The sequence below is a fragment of the Anolis carolinensis genome, chromosome 1 (genome assembly GCF_035594765.1).
Source record: "Anolis carolinensis isolate JA03-04 chromosome 1, rAnoCar3.1.pri, whole genome shotgun sequence".
Classification (NCBI taxonomy): Eukaryota; Metazoa; Chordata; class Lepidosauria; order Squamata; family Dactyloidae; genus Anolis; species Anolis carolinensis.
Window position 1 is genome coordinate 110,161,322 of NC_085841.1, and position 20,285 is coordinate 110,181,606.

A 20,285-nucleotide genomic window follows, 5' to 3' on the forward strand; every position below is an offset into this window, starting at 1 on the left:
CAGAAGTGGGGTATAGGCAGTAGTTGTTTCTGGATTTGCCTAATTTGCCCAAGATTGTCCTGAAGAGAGATAAATGGCTATACTACCTAATGATTCTTCTTTGTATCTAATAGCATTAGACAGAAGTGGCAAAAGGCAACTTAGTGGCAAAATGAATTTCATGCCCAGGAAAGTTGTAAAACAGACTGACCTTATAAATCACTTAAGGTTGTTGTTCATGTTGTTGTTGTTGTTGTTGTTGTTGTTGTGATGATGATGATGATGATGATGATGATGATGATGATGATGATGATTATTATTATTTTGTTCACCAAGGTCAGTTGGATCAATGCATAGTGCTGCTCCTCTCCCCCTTGTTTTAACCCTAGGCTTATTTTTGACAAAGGTACAGCTGTTATATGATGTGGTTTTTCCAGTGGCTTCACACTTGCCTCTTTGTGCCACCATTCATTTGTTTAAATGTTGATTGCTAGTTCTTTCTCAAATGTATAAAATCTCATTTTTGTTTCTTTTATAAACTAACTTATGGGGTTGGGGGTGTGGAAGCTGACAGCCTGCTGCATGTTAAACTAAGTGCCAAAAAAGTCCTGAAATGGTATGCGATGTGGGGAGGACGACAACAGTAGCTAGTATTTGCCAGCGTACTCATTGAAGAACAGAGGCAGAAAATCATTTGATGTGCATTTCCCCACAGGTTTTTGAATCCAAGCCATGCTGTCATAAGGACAGTGGACTTAAAATATCCACCTCAAGTGAAACACAAACAAAGCACTAAATATAGTTTTAAGTAGAAGGTTTGTCCCTTTTGCAATTTTCTTGCTTGTAGCCATCCGCTTTGTGCTATTCATTGTCAATTTCACACCACAAAGCCATGTGAAACTGCTGAAGGAAAAAGCAAGACAAATTGAAACCATGTTTCAAGGAAATTCTCACAATTTGCTTAACATGAAATTTTTTCATCAGGCTGCCTAATAAACATAACTAGAGGATTGAAATGTTGCCAAATGCAAACTGTTTTAAGATCTATCATTCAACCTCCATACAGTGTATGCCTGCATGCTTGTGTGTGTGTGTGTGTGCATGTGCCTTCAATACCCAATTTAATAGGGTTTTCTTAGGCAAGGAATGCTCAGAAGAGATTTTGCCAGTTCCTTCCTTTGAAATATAACCTACAGCACCTGACTTGCATGCTTACAAGATAGTTAATAGTTCATAGTCCCAATCCTTTTAAAATTACTCACAACTAAATCCCAGTGAAAGCTGAGGACAATCTTGTTTATTTATTTATGCTTTTAAAATATTGATATCTGCCTTTTAGTGCCAATACTAACAAGAGTGAAAGGCCAATACAATTATACATTTCGTAACACAAAATACATAAAACATAGCAGATGAATGCCTCCATAGTGCAGCAGTTAGACTGCTGACTGGCATAACATAGAGAAACCATATAACACCAGTTTTAGAAGAACTGCAGCAGCTGTCAATATGCTTCTGATTTGAATTCCCGGTCTAAATGATGACAATAAACTGTGGCAGGACATGGGAAAAGGCCTTTTCTTTTATGACATCCCAGTTATGGAAATTATAGTTGATGTGTACTGTTATTTCCAACCCTAAGGTAAACATAGCACATGGTTTTCTGAAGCCCTGAAAGTAACTTGTCAAAGGTCACCCAGTGGCCTTTCATTGCTGAACAGGGATTTGAAGCCTGTTTTCTAGAGTAATAGTTCAACACTCAATACCCCTAAAGGCCCAATTGGCACCAACATTGGTGTCAGTCCAGTGCTGAATCAAAATATGACTTTTATTTGGAACCTTCAGGGTTCCCATTTGTACATGCATTATGGTTGGCATTATTTTAAAGTGTCACCAGCAGATTTAAATTATATTATTTTAGGTGATGCTGGGGAAAATTGAAGGAAAAAGGAAGAGAGGACGACCAAGGGCAAGATGGATGGACGGTAGTCGACTGGCTCGACCTTGAAGGAACTAGGGACGGTGACAGCCGACAGGGAGCTCTGGCGTGGACTGGTCCATGAGGTCACGAAGAGTCGAAAACGACTGAACGAGTGAGACGACAACAATGGTGTTTTTACATGCCTTCAACTGACTTTGACTTATGCCAACTCTACTATAGCTTTTTTTTTTCTTGGCAAGATTTATTGGGAGGAGGTTTGCTATTGCTTTCTACTATAGGCTGAGAGAGCAGGTCTTGCCCAGCATCACCATTGGGCTCCCGTGACTTGGTGTGGAATCTTAACCTGACACTCAAACCACTAGATTTTCTGATTCTGATCTTAGTTGTTAATTGGATTAATATGGTTTTAGGATTTAGGAATTAGTATTATTTCATCTCATTGTTTTACAGCACTTTTACTGTTTTTACTGAGATCTTCAGATGCAAGTTGGAAGATAAACATCGGTCAGAATGCTATTGGGTAGTTATGTATGTGTAACTGAATTACATATTCATGACTGTTTTGTATTCACGATTTCTACATATCCCCTCATTTAGGGACCATGAAAGTTCCCCAATCCCCACCTACTGATAAACAGTCACTGTAGTCAGTGGGCATCTGTTCCTTTGTTTACTGAAAGGTAGTGGCTGATAGGCTCACCCTTCTCAAGCGAAGGATATCTGTTTTGGGGTGGAGGATTGCAACAAGCACCCTATTTCTGCATATTTTATTGGAGATTGCTCACATGAGCCAAAATTTACTACATTGCTATGTGGCTATGTAGCAACACATTATATAGAGAATTCCAGCCCTCTGAACAAACAAACAAATCTAACACTGTAAGCATTGTTACCACTTTTAATGATAATATCAAGACCCAAAAGTAAATTTAGAACTAGGAGCATTCAATTACCCATCTGAGTAAAATTATCAGGATGATCTTGAGAACCACAGTAAAATAAGAAGCATTTAGACAAGAGTGTTGTATTAATGGCTGATTTTAACCACTTTCCCTATTGAGTGGATAAATGATAGCCATTACCTGACTTAATTTTGCATGATGTTGGCTAGGAATTCATGCACAAAGAAAGCATAGCTGAACTGTTTGGGTCCAGCAACCGCAGCGCTATTAAATATAATTTTTATGTAAGAGAAGTCCAACACAGTCATATTTTATTCTATTAGAGGAACAATGTGAGAACAGATAGAAAGGGAGCTGAAAGGAAGTCAAGAGGGTCAAGTGTCTTGAAAATGCTTGGAGGCTACTCAACTGTACAATAATGGAAGATCAGAGATAATGTATGTGCCAGTCAGGAAGGGTCGCACAGGGGTCAAAAAGGTCACAAACAGAAAAGGTAAGCAATGTGAAGGAGACTAGTAAAATGAGGGTGTGGAAAGGGATTGCTCAACAAGCTAGCAAACGTGTCAAATATTGTACGGTCTAGAGTAACTCTTCTGTGAAAAAGGATACAAAACCTGGGATTGTTTAACTCATAAAAATATGAGAAGAGAAAACATGATAGACATGTAAGCAGAATCCAACAGGGCTATTTATTTATTTATTAATTACAATATTTATATCCCACCCTTTTCTCCCAATAGGGGACTCAGGGCGGCTTACAATAAAACACATATATAAATTGTATAATACATCTGCTGGAAAACAAACTTGGCCAAGAGCACAAAGTCCAACAAATTCCTCACTTGCCTTGCAGACAATTTTATGGTCCAGAAGGTAGAAGAGGCAACAAGGGGATCAGCAACTCTTGATCTAATCTTAACAAATGTGGAAGACCTGATCAATACAGTAGAAGTTGTCGGATCCTTAGGGGCAAGTGACCAAGTCTCCTGCAGTTTGCCATACAAAGGAAGGCTGAAACTAAGACAAGTCAAACACACATTCTGGACTTCAAGAGAGCTGACTTCCAAAAAATGAAAGAAATATTGAGCAGCATTCCATGGACTCCAATACTAAAAGACAAGGGAGTTAAGGATGGATGGGAGTTTTTCAAAAGTGAAATACTCAAGGCGCAAATGCAAACAGTGCCAACAAAGAAAAAAAAATAAGGCAAGTGCGAAGAAGCCAGAATGGATGTCCAAAGAACTTCTAACCAGGCTAAGACTCAAAAGAGACGCACAAGAAGTGGAAAAGGGGAGAAATCACCAAAGAAGAATTCAAACAAATAGCCAACTCCTGTAGGGAAAAGGTTCACAAGGCTAAAGTGCAAAATGAGCTCAGGCTTGCCAGAGACATTAAAAACAATAAAAAAGGCTTTTTTCCTTACGTCGGTAGAAAAAGGAAGAACAAGGAGGCGATAGGGGCTCTGCAAGGAGAAGATGGGGTGATGGTGACAGGGGACAGGGAAAAGGCAGAACTGCTTAATGCCTTCTTTGCCTCGGTCTTCTCACAAAAAGAAAGCCATCTTCAACCTCAGCAACATGAAATGGATGAAGGATTTGGGGAAATCCAACCCCAAATAGGGAGACAAGTTGTCCAGGAACACCTGGCCACTCTAAACGAATTCGAGTCCCCAGGGCCAGATCAGCTACATCCAAGAGTATTGAAGGAACTAGCTGAGGTTATTTCAGAACCACTGACAATTCTCTTCGAGAGTTCTTGGAGAACAGAAGTCCCAGAAGATTGGAGGAGGGCAAATGTGGTTCTGATCTTCAAGAAGGGAAAAAAGAATGACCCAAACAATTACCGTCCGGTCAGCCTCACATTGATACCAGGCAAGATTCTGGAAAAGATAATTAAGGAAGTGGTCTGCAAACACTTACAAACAAATGCAGTCATTGCTAATAGTCAACACGGATTTACCAAAAATAAGTCATGCCAGACTAATCTGATCTCTTTTTTCGATAGAGTTACGAGTTGGGTCGATACAGGGAATGCCGTGGATGTAGCGTACCTAGATTTCAGTAAGGCCTTCGACAAAGTCCCTCATGACCTTCTGGCAAACAAACTAGTAAAATGTGAACTAGAAAAAACTACGGTTAGGTGGATCTGTAATTGGCTAAGCAAACGAACCCAAAGGGTGGTCACCAATGCGTCGTCTTCATCTTGGAAAGAAGTCACGAGTGGAGTGCCGCAGGGTTCCGTCCTGGGCCCGGTTCTCTTTAACATCTTTATTAACGACTTAGACGAAGGGTTAGAAGGCACGATCATCAAGTTTGCAGATGACACCAAACTGGGAGGGATAGTCAACATTCCAGAAGACAGGAGCAGAATTCAAAATGATCTTGACAGACTAGAGAGATGGGCCGAAACTAACAAAATGAAGTTCAACAGGGATACATGCAAGATACTTCATTTCAGATACTTCAGAAAAAATGGAATGCAAGATACAGAATGGGCATCGCCTGGCTAGACGGCATTACATGTGAAAAAGATCTTGGAGTCCTTGTGGACAACAAGTTAAACATGAGCCAGCAATGTGATGCGGCTGCTAAGAAAGCCAATGGGATTCTGGCCTGCATCAATAGGGGTATAGCATCTAGATCCAGGGAAGTCATGCTCCCCCTCTATTCTGCCTTGGTCAGACCACACCTGGAATACTGTGTCCAATTTTGGGCACCGCAGTTGAAGGGAGATGTTGACAAGCTGGAATGTGTCCAGAGGAGGGCAACTAAAATGATCAAAGGTCCGGAGAACAAGCCCTATGTGGAGAGGCTTAAAGAACTGGGCATGTTTAGCCTGCATAAGAGAAGGCTAAGAGGAGACATGATAGCCATGTACAAATATGTGAGGGGAAGTCATAGGGAGGAGGGAGCAAGCTTGTTTTCTGCTGCCCTGCAGACTAGGACGCAGAACAATGGCTTCAAGCTACAGGAAAGGAGATTCCACCTGAACATCAGAAAGAACTTCCTCACTGTTAGGGCTGTTCGGCAGTGGAACTCTCTCCCCTGGGCTGTGGTGGAGGCTCCTTCTTTGGAAGCTTTTAAGCAGAGGCTGGATGGCCATCTGTCGGGGGTGCTTTGAATGCGATTTCCTGCTTCTTGGCAGAGGGTTGGACTGGATGACCCATGAGGTTTCTTCCAACTCTAGTATTCTATGATTCTATCGAGAATCAATTAAAAAGTTATTAAATTACATCAGACATTTATAAAAACACTTATACAGATGGGCATGTTCGGGTCTAAAAGACTGGGTCTGTCAATTGAGTTCAATAGTGCAATATGAGCTTATGGTGATGAGATAATTACTCAGGATCATAGGCCATCTCGTCCAACCCACTGTCATGCAGGAAAAGCCATCCAGCATCTCCTTAAAACGTTCCCAAAAAGGAGATTCCACCACACTCTGAGGCAGTGAGTTCCATTCTGAACAGCTCTTACAGTCATGAAATTCTTCCTAATGTTCAAGTGGAATTTTCTTTCCTGTAATTAGAACCCAATGTTCCAAGTTCTAGTCTCTAGGTGCTTTCTCTTCCTTATGACATCCTTTCAAATATTTATACATCACGATCATGTCTCCTCTCAACCTTCTCTCCTGCAGGTTAAACATACCCAGCTCTTTAAGCCGCTCCTCATAGGGCATGGTCTCAAGACCTTTTATTTATTTATTTATTTTTCAAACTTATATGCCGCCACTCCCCTAGGGCTCGGGGCGGCTTACCAGAACCGGCTAAAATCAACAATGTAAAAACATCTTTAAAGCATCTTTAAAACATCTTTAAAAAAACATCTTAAAAACATCCTAAAAGCACCTTTTAAAACATCAATAACGGAACTCAAAAGCCTGCCGAAACAGGTGTGTCTTACATGCCCTGCGGAAGGCCAACAAGTCCCGCAAGGCACGAACTTCAGGTGGCAAGGTGTTCCACAGAGATGGCGCCACTGCTGAAAAGGTTCTGCGTCTAGTTGCTGTTAGACGCAAGGTCTTAAAACGGGGAACTTCCAACAGGTCTTGGTCCTCAGAACGGAGGGATCTCTGGGGTTTGTAGGGAGTGAAGTGGTCCCTCAGGTACATTGGCCCTAGACCATGTAAGGCCTTAAAGGTAAGTACCATCACTTTGAAAGTGATCCGGTGCTCAATTGGTAACCAGTGCAGCTGCAGTAAGTGTGATGACTTATGGGCCATGTAGTCCCGTTCCTAGTACTGTTGTGACAGATGAAGAGGAAAACTTGGGTTTCCCACCGTTTCTGCCAGATTTGGAGCCCTTGCAGCTGCAGGATGTTTGCCCACAAGAAGTCAGACAAACAAGCCTTGAGGAGAAATCTCCCCCATTTTCTCGCCGTCTTTATTATAATCAAGATAGACACGCGCGGGAGGCGACTCGCCGAAGCGCCCGGATAGCTGCCAGACAATTAGATGATTAAGTCTGTTCCCTTGGGAAAGTTTAAGGAGTCCTGCATCTGGACAGTATAGGTTTCGGTTCTTGTTCCCCAGAGGAAGTGTGCTTTGGCGGGAAAACAAGATCCTATATAGATGCTTGGCCACAAAGGATTCCTTGCGGAGTCAATTTGTCAGCTTCGGGAGTAGATTGTGTGTGGACTACGCTACTCCAGTTTCCAGGACCTTGTTCTCGTTCCAGCCCTGCCTTGTTCCCCGGACCTCGCCACGGATTTCGCCACGGACCCTGTTCTTGCTCCTCGCTTCTTGTTGCCTTGAATCAAGCCTTGTTTGCCAAGAATCTAGTTTGCTTCCTAGCCTTGCATTAAGCTCCATGGACTAAAGGACCTTGTCATCTCCCCTCACTTTGCTTGGCAAAGTGAGTGTTTCGGTTATTGGATTACAACTTTGGACCTTAATATTTCATATTGGACATTGTTTTCTTGGACTAATTTTGACCTTTCCTGAAAGGTCTACTTCTGAACTATTTTCTACACTTGCTTTTATTAACTTTATATATTTCCTCAATAAAGATATTAGATGTGGCCTCTGTGTATGGTTATTGGTGCTCTGCAGCCTGGGTCCTGACAGTAAGATTGGTGTTATGTGGCATCTCATCGGGACTCCCACAAGGAGCCGGGCGGCTGCATTTTGCACCAATTTGAGCTTTTGGATCACCGACACAGGAAGGCCAATGTAAAGGGCATTACAGTAGTCCAGTCTTGAGATGACCGTAGCCTGGATCACCGTAGCCAGGTTGTCCCTAGAGAGATAGGGGGCTAGTCGTCTAGCCTGCTGAAGATGAAAAAAGGCGGTTTTGCTAATGGCGGAGACCTGGGGCTCCATCATCAGTGAAGGGTCCAAGAGGACTCTTTACTAGTGAAGACGGGCATAGCGCTTTGCCATCCAGGGTTGGCAACTGGATATCCCCACTGCCCGGTCGGCCCAGCCATAGGATCTCCGTCTTTGCTGGATTCACCCTCAGCCTACTGGAATGCAACCATACAATAATGGCCTTGAGGCACTGATGAAAATTGTGGGGTACAGAATCCGGTCGGCCTTCCATCTTTAACACAAGCTGAGTGTCGTCAGCATATTGATAATACTCAAGCCCGAAATTTCGGACCAGCTGAGCAAGTGGTCGCATATAGATGTTAAACAACAGAGGGGAGAGAATGGCCCCTTGAGGCACCCCCACAAAGTAGAGGGGACCTTTCAGAGACCAGGCCTCCCCTCTCCACTCGTTGTCCACGGTTGTGAAGAAAGGAGGCCAGCCAGTTTAAAGCTGTCCCCCTGACTCCAACAACGGCAAGGCGGTGGGTCAAAAGATTATAATCGACTGTGTCAAATGCTGCAGTGAGGTCCAATAACATGAGCAGCACCAACCCACCCTGATCAAGCTGGCATCGAAGATGATCCGTGATGGAGACCAGCACAGTCTCTGTCCCATGCCCCACACGAAAGTCGGACTGGAAGGGATCTAATCCGGCTGTGTTGTCTAGGAACTGTTGCAACTGCTCCGCTACTGCCCTCTAAATCTGGTTTCTTCAGAAGGGGAGAGACCACTGCCTCTTTTAAACCCTCTGGAAAGACTCCTTGCTCAAGGGAGCTGTTTATTATCTTCAACAGAAGGTCACGTAATCCCTCCAAGCAGGATTTTTCCAACCAGGAGGGACACGGATCGAGGGAGGAAGTGGTCGGTCTAGCTGCAGCTATGAGCCTATCGACAGCCTCTGCGTCCAGTGGGATGAACCGGTCGAGGGTGGGCCCAGCAAGTGGCCATGGAGTCTCAAGTTCTCTCCTTGTATCAATTGTGGCAGGGAGGTCCCGGTGTAGTAGTGAGATCTTGTCAGCAAAATAGCTTTGGAAAGCCTCGGCTAAAGGGGCCTGATCATCACTTTTTGGGTTGGTAGGAACCGTCGTTAGAGATCTAATTATTTTGAACAATTTTGCCGGGCGTGAGCTGGCGGATGCTATCAAAGAGGCATAACATACTCGCTTTGCTTCAATGATAGCATGCACATAGGACTCCATAAATGCCCTATAAGCTGATCTCGAAGCTCTGTCATGAAGTTCTTGCCACACGCCCTCTAGCCGTCTCTTTTCCCACTTAAGTTCCTCGGTGAACCAAGGAGACCGATTTCAGCGGGGTTGGAGAGGGCGTCTAGGGGCGATCTCGTCGAGTGCATTGGATAGCCTGATGTTCCATGTGTCCACCTGCACATCAATCGAGTCGCTGACAGGCTCCAGATCCTTCAGAGCATTCTGGAACCTACTAGGTTCCATAAGTCTTCTTGGGTGAGCCCAAATTGGCTCGGTGCCCTTGCCAGGTGGGTAGGCATGCTCCAGCCTGACCCTCAGGGCACAGTGATCCAACCATGGAACCTCTATAATAGAGGCTTGGGTCACTTGAATTCCTGCGCTGAAGATCAGGTCTAACGTGTGTCCTGCCTGATGCATGGGCCCAGTACTACAGAGCGAGAGTCCTAGTGTCTCCATGGTAGACACTAGGTCCGTAGCTGCTGCTGAGCAAGAGTCTGTATCAGCGTAGACATTGAAGTCCCCCAGGACGATAAGTCTGGGGAACCTCAAGGACCACTCTGACACAGTCTCGAGCAGCTGGGATAGGCTGTCTGCTGGTGCACTAGGCGCCCGGTACACCAGCAGGAAGGCTATGCTCTCAGGGGAATCCCACACCAGACCATTTTAGTTGCCCTCCTCTGGACACAGCTCTCCTAAAGTCTAGAATATTTGTATGATTTCTCTTAGGGCCCTTCCAGACAGGCCCTACATCCCAGGATCTGATCCCAAGTTTTCTGCTTTAAACTGGATTATATGAATCTGCACTGGGATAAACAGAAAGCTGGGGATCAAATCCTGGGATATAGGGCCTTCCTGGAAGGGCCCTAAGAGAAATCAGACAAGGAACCTAGATTTTAGGAGAGCTGCCTTCAGGAAATTTAAGGAAATACTTTATTTGACCCCATGGACAGGAATACTAAAAGAGAAGGGAGTTAATGATGGATGGGAGTTTTGTAAAAGTGGGATACTGGAGGCACAATTGCAAACAGTGCCATCATATAACCTAGAATATTAAGACAGAAAATCCCACAATATCTGTTTTGAACTGGATTATCTGAGTCCACATTGCCATTCCAGTCCAAAGCAGAAAATGTGGTATTTTATTCAGTTGTGTGGAAGGGGCCTTAGTTTCCCCTTCCTTCGTATCACAAATGCCAGGATAACATGGTCACTCTCACCAAAGGATCCCACCATTTCCACTCCATTTACCAGGTCCTCAGTGTTCCCTAGGATCAGATCCAGAATAGCCGACCCCCTTATTGTCTCTTCCACCTTCTGGACAATAAAACTTTATGCAAGGCAAGTGAGGAATTTGCTGGATCTTGTACTCTTCACAGAATTTTAACCTCACTAATCAGGGTGAATTTAAGGTCCTAAGATTCTTTCATCCCATCTAATCAATGAAGTTCCATATCAGACATCACAGGATGCTGTGTGACTTCCGGTGGAGGCCCTGCTCCTAACCAGGGTGAAAGTGTGCTATGCTGGCTTCAATAGACTCATAGGATGCATTCCACCAGGTTTCAGTTATGCTCCTCTAAGATGGAAAGAAAACGTACATTTATAGTCTCAGGAAATCCGTCTTGGAATAGGAAAAAGACAGACACAATAAGCTGACTTGTACTTGGTTACAACAATCCCCAAAGCCAATTTCTTGTGTGGATAAGCTAGTAGCCATTATTGGAGTTTTTAATAATAATAATAATAATAATAATAATAATAATAATAATAATAATTTAAAAACTATTCTGCCCTATCTCCCTGAAGGGAATCAGGGCAGATTCCAAGAAATAACGGCATACATTCAATGCCTTCAAAATGCCAGATAAATATTGGCATAAAATGGCTGCACAACTCCAGGCATTCTTGGTTGACACTGATTTTCTAGATCCAGCGCAGTCTGGTTTCAGGCTGAGGCATGGTACCAAGACAGCCTTGGTCGCCTTACTCGATGATCTACGCTGGGAACTGGACAGGGGGAGTGTGTCCCTGCTGGTTCTGCTGGACCTCTCAGTGGCCTTCGATACTGTCAATCACGGTATCCTTCTGGGGCGCCTTGCCGGGATGGGGCTCAGAGGTACTGTTCTGCAGTGGCTCCGGTCCTTCCTGGAGGGTCGTTCCCAGATGGTGTCATTGGGGGACACCTGCTTGACCCCACAACCATTGACTTGGGGGGTCCCACAGGGGTCAGTACTGTCCCCCATGTTGTTTAACATCTACATGAAGCTGCTGGGTGAGATCATCTGGAGTTTTGGAGTTCGGTGTCATCTGTACGCAGATGATGTCCAACTCTATCACTCCTTTTCTCCAGCTCCCAAGGAGGCCTCCCAGATCTTGTATTGTCTCCCATGTTGTTTAACATTTACATGAAGCCGTTGGGAGAGATCATCTGGAGTTTTGGGGTGAGGTGTCACTGTACGCAGATGATGTCCAGCTTTGTCACTCCTTCCCACCTGTCACTAAGGAGGCTGTCCAGGTTCTGAACCGGTGTCTGGCCGCTGTGTTGTACTGGATGAGGGCGAACAAATTGAAATTGAATCCAGACCTCCTGGTCAGTCGTAAGGCTGAACAGGGAATAGGGTTACAGCCTGTGTTGGATGGGGTCGCACTCCCCCTGAAGACACAGGTTCGCAGTCTGGGTATTCTCCTGGACTCATCGCTGAGCCTGGAGCCCCAGGTCCCGGCAGTGGCCAGGGGAGCATTCGCACAACTCAAACTTGTGCACCAGCTGCGCCCGTTCCTTGGGTGGTCTGACTTGGCCATGGTGGTCCATGCTCTGGTTACATCCTGTTTGGATTACTGCAATGCGCTCTTCGTGGGATTGCCTTTGAAGATGGCCTGGAAGCTCCAACTAGTACAACGGGCGGCAGCCAGATTAATAACTGGGGTGGCATACAGGGAGCGTACCACCCCCCTGCTAAGCCAGCTCCACTGGCTGCCGATATGCTACCGAGCCCAATTCAAAGTGCTGGTCCTGATCTATAAAGCCCTAAACCAGGGGTCCTCAAACTTTTTAAGTGGAGGGCCGGTTCATGGTCCCTCAGAATGTTGAGGGGCCGAATTATCATTTGGAAAAAAAATGAACAAATTCCTATGCACACTACACATATCTTATTTGTAGTGTAAACGCCCCCCCCCAAACAACAACAATTTATTTATTTATTTGCTACATTTATACCCCATCCTCTCTCACCCCGAAGGGGACTCAGAGCGCCTTACAAGTTGTATGTACATACAATATATTACATTATTAGCATAGTACAATATTAGCATTATATATTAATATATTGTATTATACCACTATACCGTAATATTATTAGTAATATTACATTTCATATATAATATATAATATATATTATTTTATTATTATATTATACAATATTATTATATTGTATTATTATTATTATTATTATTATTATTATTATTATTATTATTATTATCCACCCTGAGTCTCCTATTGGGTGACAAGGGCGGGGGTGGAAATACTGTAATAAATGAATAAATAAGTTATTATCAATATTATATGTATACACAATATATTATATTATTACCATAGCACAATATTAGTAAATGAAAGAACAATACAATATTTAAAAATAAAAACAGTTTTAACCAACATACTGTAAATCTTTCAGGATTTCAATGGGAAGTGTGGGCCTGCTTCTGGCCAATGAGATAGTCAAGTTAAGTAGGATTTTTGTTGTTGTGTGCCTTCAAGTCATTTCAGACTTTGGGCGAGCCTGAGCCTAAGTCTAAAACTGAGGGCGGGGGCCAGGTAAATGACCTTGGAGGGCCGCATCTGGCCCCCGGGCCTTAGTTTGGGGACCCCTGCCCTAAACGGTTCTGGCCCAATTTACTTATCCGCACGTATCTCCTCATATGAGCCAGCTAGATCCCTAAGATCATCTGGAGAGGCCCTGCTCTCGGTCCCGCCTGCCTTGCAGGCGCGGCTGGTGGGAACGAGGAACAGGGTCTTCTTGGTGGTGGCTCCCCGGCTGTGGAACACCCCCCTCCCCCACAAATATCCAACAAGCCCCAACTCTTCTGGGTTTCAGAAAGGCTGTGAAAACATGGCTGTGTGCACAAGCTTTTAATGAGTAATACGATAACGTCGACATGGTCCGATTGAAGGCTGAAGCATGAGGTTTTTAGACAAATGGATCTAATTTACATATGTTTTAATTGTTATAATGTATTTTAATGATGTATTTTTATAGTTTTAATTGATTATATGTAATGTTTTTGTTTTATTATTATGTACTTGGCATTAAATGTTGCCAACTGTTGTAAGCCGCCCTGAGTCCCCCCGGGTGAGAAGGGCGGGGTATAAATGCTGGAAAATAAGTAATAAATAAATAAATAAATAAAATCCCAACAAGATCCCACATATAAATACAGCAGTAAAAATCTAACATCAAATTAAACCTAATATCAGTGAATTGAGTATAACATCAATAACCTAACCCAGACAGAGTCAGACAGAATCAGACAAGAATTATATAGTGACATAAAATCTAAATAAACATTCACAGTAATTTAAAAAGCCAACTGAAGTTCCATAGAGTTGTGTGGGTTGGATTATGTGGTCTATGGTGGTAAATGAGTTGATATAGACTAACAGAACCCAGATACAGCATAGTTCTCAATCAGGATCTGGAAGTGGTCTCCTAGTGGTGAATCCTATGGACGGTCCCTTACCAGACAGAGCAAACAAGGAGACTGACTAACTTTTTGAAGAAGAGGAAAGTGACCCAAACAGGTAAGAAAGAAGAAAAAACTTCAATGCAAAGACCAAAGAAAGATACAGAGAGATGAAAGAAAGGATGAAAACATCATGGCAAGTGACAGGTTTTTGACTGGATGTATTGCTGTGTCGAGACTCTCTTCTGTCAGTTAAGCAGAAATATGTGGCTATTCTTTGTAGTCTTTGGGTGTTTGTGTGCTTGACAGCATATGTGGGGAGTGTGATTAGAAAGAAATGGAAGGAGAATAAGGCTGGCAACAGGCTTAAAGGACGATTCTGAGGAGTCCCCAGGCTGTGAACTCTGAAATGAAACCCAGTCTTCTGGGAGGAATGGTCCCAACAGGTGACGTCAGGGCACAACTGTAGCTACAGTGGGATTGGGGAATGGCTTACCCCAAATATGAATTCTGCCCTCAAACTTTCTTCAAGTTCCGCCTGATTCCCAGCATTGTCAAGCAAGGCAGTGAAAATCATTCCAACCTAAACTCTTATGCCTGCTGTGTTTGAATTTCTTTTATAACTTTATGAGCCCATTTACATTAGATGCCTAAACTGTATTTGTAAGTGAACTAATGAAATTTTAAGTGACTGCAGTGCTAGAAATTTGGAAGGGCAATTTTATTTGGTGGAGGGAGAGTACTTATTGTGGCCAATTGTCACATTTTGCTCTTTCATAACTATACCTTTGGGTGAGGAGAACTGACCACTAGTATCTGAACATGAAGTTCAGCAGGTGGTAACTGCCCCAATCTGAGGAACAATTTTGCATACACACGGGATCCACAGAGACTGCCAAAATGTTCCTTCCCTTTTTCATAATAGACAAAAAAGAGAAATAGCTAAAAACTCATTTCGTAATTCTGAAAAATTGTAAATTATTTTAGAAGTTATACATTGCAGGATAGTGGTGGTAACCTATTTAAAAAGTAAAATATGATTCCTGAATGCTGCCAGAAGATTCAGTTCATCTTTTTGGTCAAGAAAGAATAATCACAGAATGCTAAAACAGCTTTTAAAAACTTCATGTCACTCCAGGGGTACATTTTACGTACCCCTGGTGTGGTTGGAGGATTGTGCTTCTTGAGGGAAAAAAAACCCCACTTCTCAAATGTAGGGAATGTTTAGATTACTTTGGTCAATTATAACATCTCTCTCTCTCTCTCTCTCTCTCTCTCTCTCTCGTCTATCTCTCTCTCTCTCTCTCTCTCTCTCGTTATTTAGTGTATTTATATTCTGCCTTTCTTTTTATGCAAGACCTAAGGCTAGTATGTCTTATCTCTATTTCTGGTTGAGAATATCTCTGTGTCATTTCAATGGTGTTCCAGGTTCTCCTATTCAATTACAGATTTCAGAAATTTGTAATGATAGAGTACTGTTCTTTAAAACATTTTACCAATGTTGCTTTTCTTTTAATAAAGATGCTGTTTCCTTTTAGCTCTTTACTTCTTCGTGCTCAGTGCCAAATAACATCTCAATAAATAGATTGTTAGTGCTCAGTGAGAAACCTCCTTGTTATGTCAATAAAATAGAGCACATATTGCCTCAAGATGCAGGATAATGAAATACCTTGTATTCTAACTCATATTTACTCAGATTTCAATTCAGACAAATGGCAATTTAAATGCTGATACATTACGCAAACCAGTTTCAGATTTTATAAAAGCCACCCATGAAATGTAAGATTTTATGTTTTTCTATAGCAGATCTTGACTGTTTATTTGATTAAAAGCATTTGTGGACTATTCCAAAGACCCATAAGAGTATACTGTGAACTCTCTCATTTGCAGATACAAAAACATCAGTTGCGTGAACAGGGTAGGGTCATGCAGTTCCAAGATACAACCTTGTAGGAAAAATAACAAGTGTATTTGCATAGTAATGCACATAATAGTATAATGCATACAACATATAGTATCATTAACAGCTAGTTACAGACATGCTCCCATCAGCTAACTACTTGGCTGTGCCCTATACACTGAATCAGTTTCAATTGATGAGGAGTACTGTTGATGTGAACAAGCTGCTGGAGCAAGTAAGGAGAACAGCCCGTTTTCTTGATTCCTGCCCTTCTTGGCTACTTGTCCAGGGAGGATATGCAATTCGATTTCAAATACAACAAAATATCAATTCATCTCTCAGAGAAGGGAATTTTCCATCCTGTTTAAAAGAAGCCGTAGTCAGACCACCGCGATTGAGAAGGCAGTTGTTTTCCAACTCCATGCAGTCTTAGATGACACATACTTTCTTGACCCATTCTAAACTAGCTTCAGATCGGGATATGGGTTGAGACTGCTATGGTTGCCTTAGTATACTTTCTCCATCTTCACACCAGGCCCAGCCCAACACGGCACACTGACCACGCCCCCGCGTTGGGCGCCACCTTCCCAGGGTTGCTATTGAGCCCCTGGGAGGCGGGGCCGCGTGACGCGGGACGCGGGGTCGGGCAACGCGGAAGGTGGGGCCAAATCTGGCCCCGCCTCCCATGGGGCACGCCCTGGCGCAGCCAGGCTGTGTCTGGCGGCAGTCTTTCCAGGCAGTGAAGAAGGCTGCGGCCTGGAAGAACTCCCACCGCATGCAGCCTGGCTGGGAGGCAGAGTTGTGCGATGCGGGGGCATGACCAGGTTTGGCCCCGCCTCCCATGGCGCAGCCAGGCTGCTTGTGGTGGCAGTCTTTCCAGGCCGCGACAAAGGCTGGAAGGACTCCTGCCTCATGCAGCCTGGCCGCCCGGCCAGGGCCCACCCCACGGGAGGTGGGACCAGCCACGCCTCCCATGGCGCGTGCCCGCTGCGGCGGGAGTCCTTTCAGGCTGCGGCCTGGAAGAACTCCCGCCGCAGCTTGGCTGAGCCAGGACCTGGCGGTGCCCGGGTTATTTGAAAAAGGCATTATTTGTATTTGAATGTTAGGTATTCTCAGTTTAGAGTGGGTGAACTACAATTCCCAGAATCATGGTTCAATCCTTCCCAAACCCTGCCAGTATTCAAAGTTGGCCATTTTGGGTCTGTGTAGCAAGTGTGGTCCAGATCTGTCGTTGGCTGGTCATCGCCTGGCTGCAGTGTTCTCTAGATGGAGGTGAACTACTACAACTCCCAGATTCCCGGGGCAATTGTCCCAAAACATCTGTCAGTATCAGTATCCACAGCAGACAATGTTCAGTCTGTGTGCCCAGTTTGGTCCAGATCCGTCATTGGCTGGGTTCAGTGGTCTTTGGATGCAGGTGAACTACAACTCCCAAAAGTAAGGCCCCTTTCCATAAACCCCTGCAGTATGTTCAGTTGGTCATGAGGCTTCTCTGTGCAAATTTTTGGTCTCGGTCCATTGTTGGTGGGGGTCAGTGTTTCTCTGGATGCAGGTGAACTATAGCTCCCTTTTCCCCAAACTTGTCCAATGTGTTGTATTGGTTATGGGGACTTTTTGTGCCAAGTATGATCCTGGTTCGATTGCAGGTGAACTATAAATCCCAGTACCAACTACTCCCAAATGTCCAGGCCAATTCCCCTCCAAACCCACCAGTATTCAAATCTGGGCCTATTGGGGATGCATGGCAAGTTTGGTCCAGACCCATCATCGTTTGGGTTCATAGCATTCTGGGTGTAGGTAAACTAAAACTCTTATAAATTCCCCAATAGGAATCACAAAACTACAACTTCAATCCCTCAAACTTCTCCAGTAAGTTTAGTTGTTGCTCAGTTCTGCTGTGTTTGCTATGCAGACAGATTTGATAGGTGGGATCATGCAAATTCCACACCAATGGAGAACCTGGGATGCCTGTCTGTGGTGCAAGGACAGGAGGTGGGGTCATGCAAATTCCCCAGCAATGGAGAACCCTGGGATGCCTGCCTGTGGTGGAAAAAGCAAAATCTAGGATGAAATGGTCCCCAATTGAAAGTATCCTTTGGGTGGTGGGCCGCAGTGTTTGGGGATGACATCAGCAGGGGTTGGGCTGCATGTTCATGGCACTTGCTGTAACCACAATGTCAGTGGAAAAGAGTGACTTGCTGGCTCTTCAGCACTGGGAACTGTAGCCTGTTTGTGGAGGCCAGAGGCTGTCTGTGTGAGTGGACACCCGTGCCACATATGGGTTTTCACTTTTATTATGGATATAGATATAGATAGATATAGATAGATTGTAATATTATTAGTTATATATATATATATATATATATATAAAAGACTAATGGTGTCGCCTCCTGCTGCTAAACAACAAAAGTACAAGCCCCAGAACCTAGAAATTTGGCAACACAATTCAGCATTCTTGCCTCTAGGTTCCTACAGCCAAATTAAACATCTGGACCCGAACCAGGGCCCACAAAACCCAAAATACAGAAAACAACACTTTGTGCATGCTCCACACAGGGACAGGCGCATGCCCAACACATCCCACAATCCCTCTCCTCAACCGTCACTCCTGCATGCTCTCCTTTGGCTGCCACTGGCAACATTTTGCAGATGCACCTCACCCTCACCCGTTCCTACCATCTTTTTTCCACCAGGAACAGAACTGCTGTACCCACTACCCACGTTTCCCTCTTTCCCTCCAACCAAACAACCAACCAACAGCCTGACCATCGCTATACAGCTCCGCTTCCTTCCAACATGAAGCGGGCCATCCTCTCTCTACTCTACCTTTTCTGGCTGCTCAGCCCACCTTCCCTCCCCGCGCGGGCTCTTCATCTTCGGCCAGCCTGAGATCACCCCACCTCTTCCTCCTCCTCCTCTTCCTCTTCCTCCTACAATCGCTCACCCCACTCCCTGATTCCCACCGCTGACCTTTTAGTCACCACTCCTCCCAACACAACACTTTAACCCATTCTGCCACTGGGGACTCCAACAACAGAGCCGACACAAGAGGAAGTCAGAAAAACCAAAAACGGATGTGATGCAACCTATTCCAATGGCACGGAAGAAACTGGCCTTAGCCTCAAAATGGTGCTGCCATCATCACCACCCTCTTCCATCCACCACACACCACCGCGGGCCTTTGGGGTGAGCAAAAATCATAATAACAATAATAATATGGAGCCAATGGAGAGGGCAAGGTCAATGGGGGACGTCATTCGGGTGAGGACACAATCATAATAATAATAGTCAATGTGAGATCTTTACTGAGAACACAAAATACTAATAAGAATACTCATAATACTAACAATAATAATAATAAGGAAGCAATGGCAAGGGAAATGGGGGGTCATTGATGGGACCACAAAAATTAACAACAACAACAACAACAACAACAATAACAACAACAATATGTGGCCAATGGACAGGAAAACATGGGGGACTTTGGGATGAGGGAAAAAATAACAACAACAACAACAACAACAACAACAACAACAACAATAATAAAAATACACGAACAACAAACGGTCCTCAAAACAAAGGCTAATGGGGGTACTCTCTAACCAAAGGAAATAATACATTTGGGTTGGGGGGGCTAAACTCCCTTCCACAGTTCAATAAAATCCCCATTCCACTGAGTTAAATGGCAGTCTACACTCTGATAACCCAGCACAAACCGGATAGTGTAATTTACCAAACTCGACATTCTACGGTCGCTTCCACACAATGGAATGCCATTCCTCCCATCCTACTTCCAACTCGGTTCCCACTGAACAACACTCTAACAACAGGACCATTTCACATATTAACCAATCAGGGCCAGCTAACACCTGCCCTGAAGAACAAACAACTGTCCTTTAATCATCAAACCCCATTACATCCAAATCATTCTGCAAAATGCCGCCCTTCACACTTACCACCAACACACAAAACAACTAACACCCACAAATACTGTATATTCACATACTATCGAACATAACATATACTAAGTACCACCAATTCCTCACTACTTTATTTCCAACACCACCACAATTTGCCACAGCATCGCATGGCTGGGCACAACTAGTTACATATAATATTTTTATATATATAATATAAGATGTTGTACCCCACCTTCAGCCGGAAGGAGAGGCAGAATAATAATAATAATAATAATGATAATAATAATAACAACAACAACAACAACAACAACAACAACAACAACAACACCCCCCCCCCCGCAGGTGCCACCTTGATGTGGTGGTGGTGGTGGTGGGGCTTAACCACTCCAATGATGACTGAGAGCTGTGCTGGCGGTAGTGTAACTATTGGCAGGTCCAACCAAGCC

The 20,285-nt window shown here is 44.0% G+C and overlaps 1 long non-coding RNA gene across 1 annotated transcript in view; it reads right to left on the minus strand.

Moving 5' to 3' along the window:
* Window positions 1-1,169, minus strand: part of LOC134298947 (uncharacterized) — a 32,180-nt gene extending 31,011 nt beyond the window's left edge. The window contains exon 1 of the long non-coding RNA XR_010006080.1: window positions 191-1,169. This is a non-coding gene — a long non-coding RNA (uncharacterized LOC134298947). The remainder of the gene's footprint in view (window positions 1-190) is intronic.
* Between the last annotated feature and the right edge of the window lie 19,116 nt (window positions 1,170-20,285).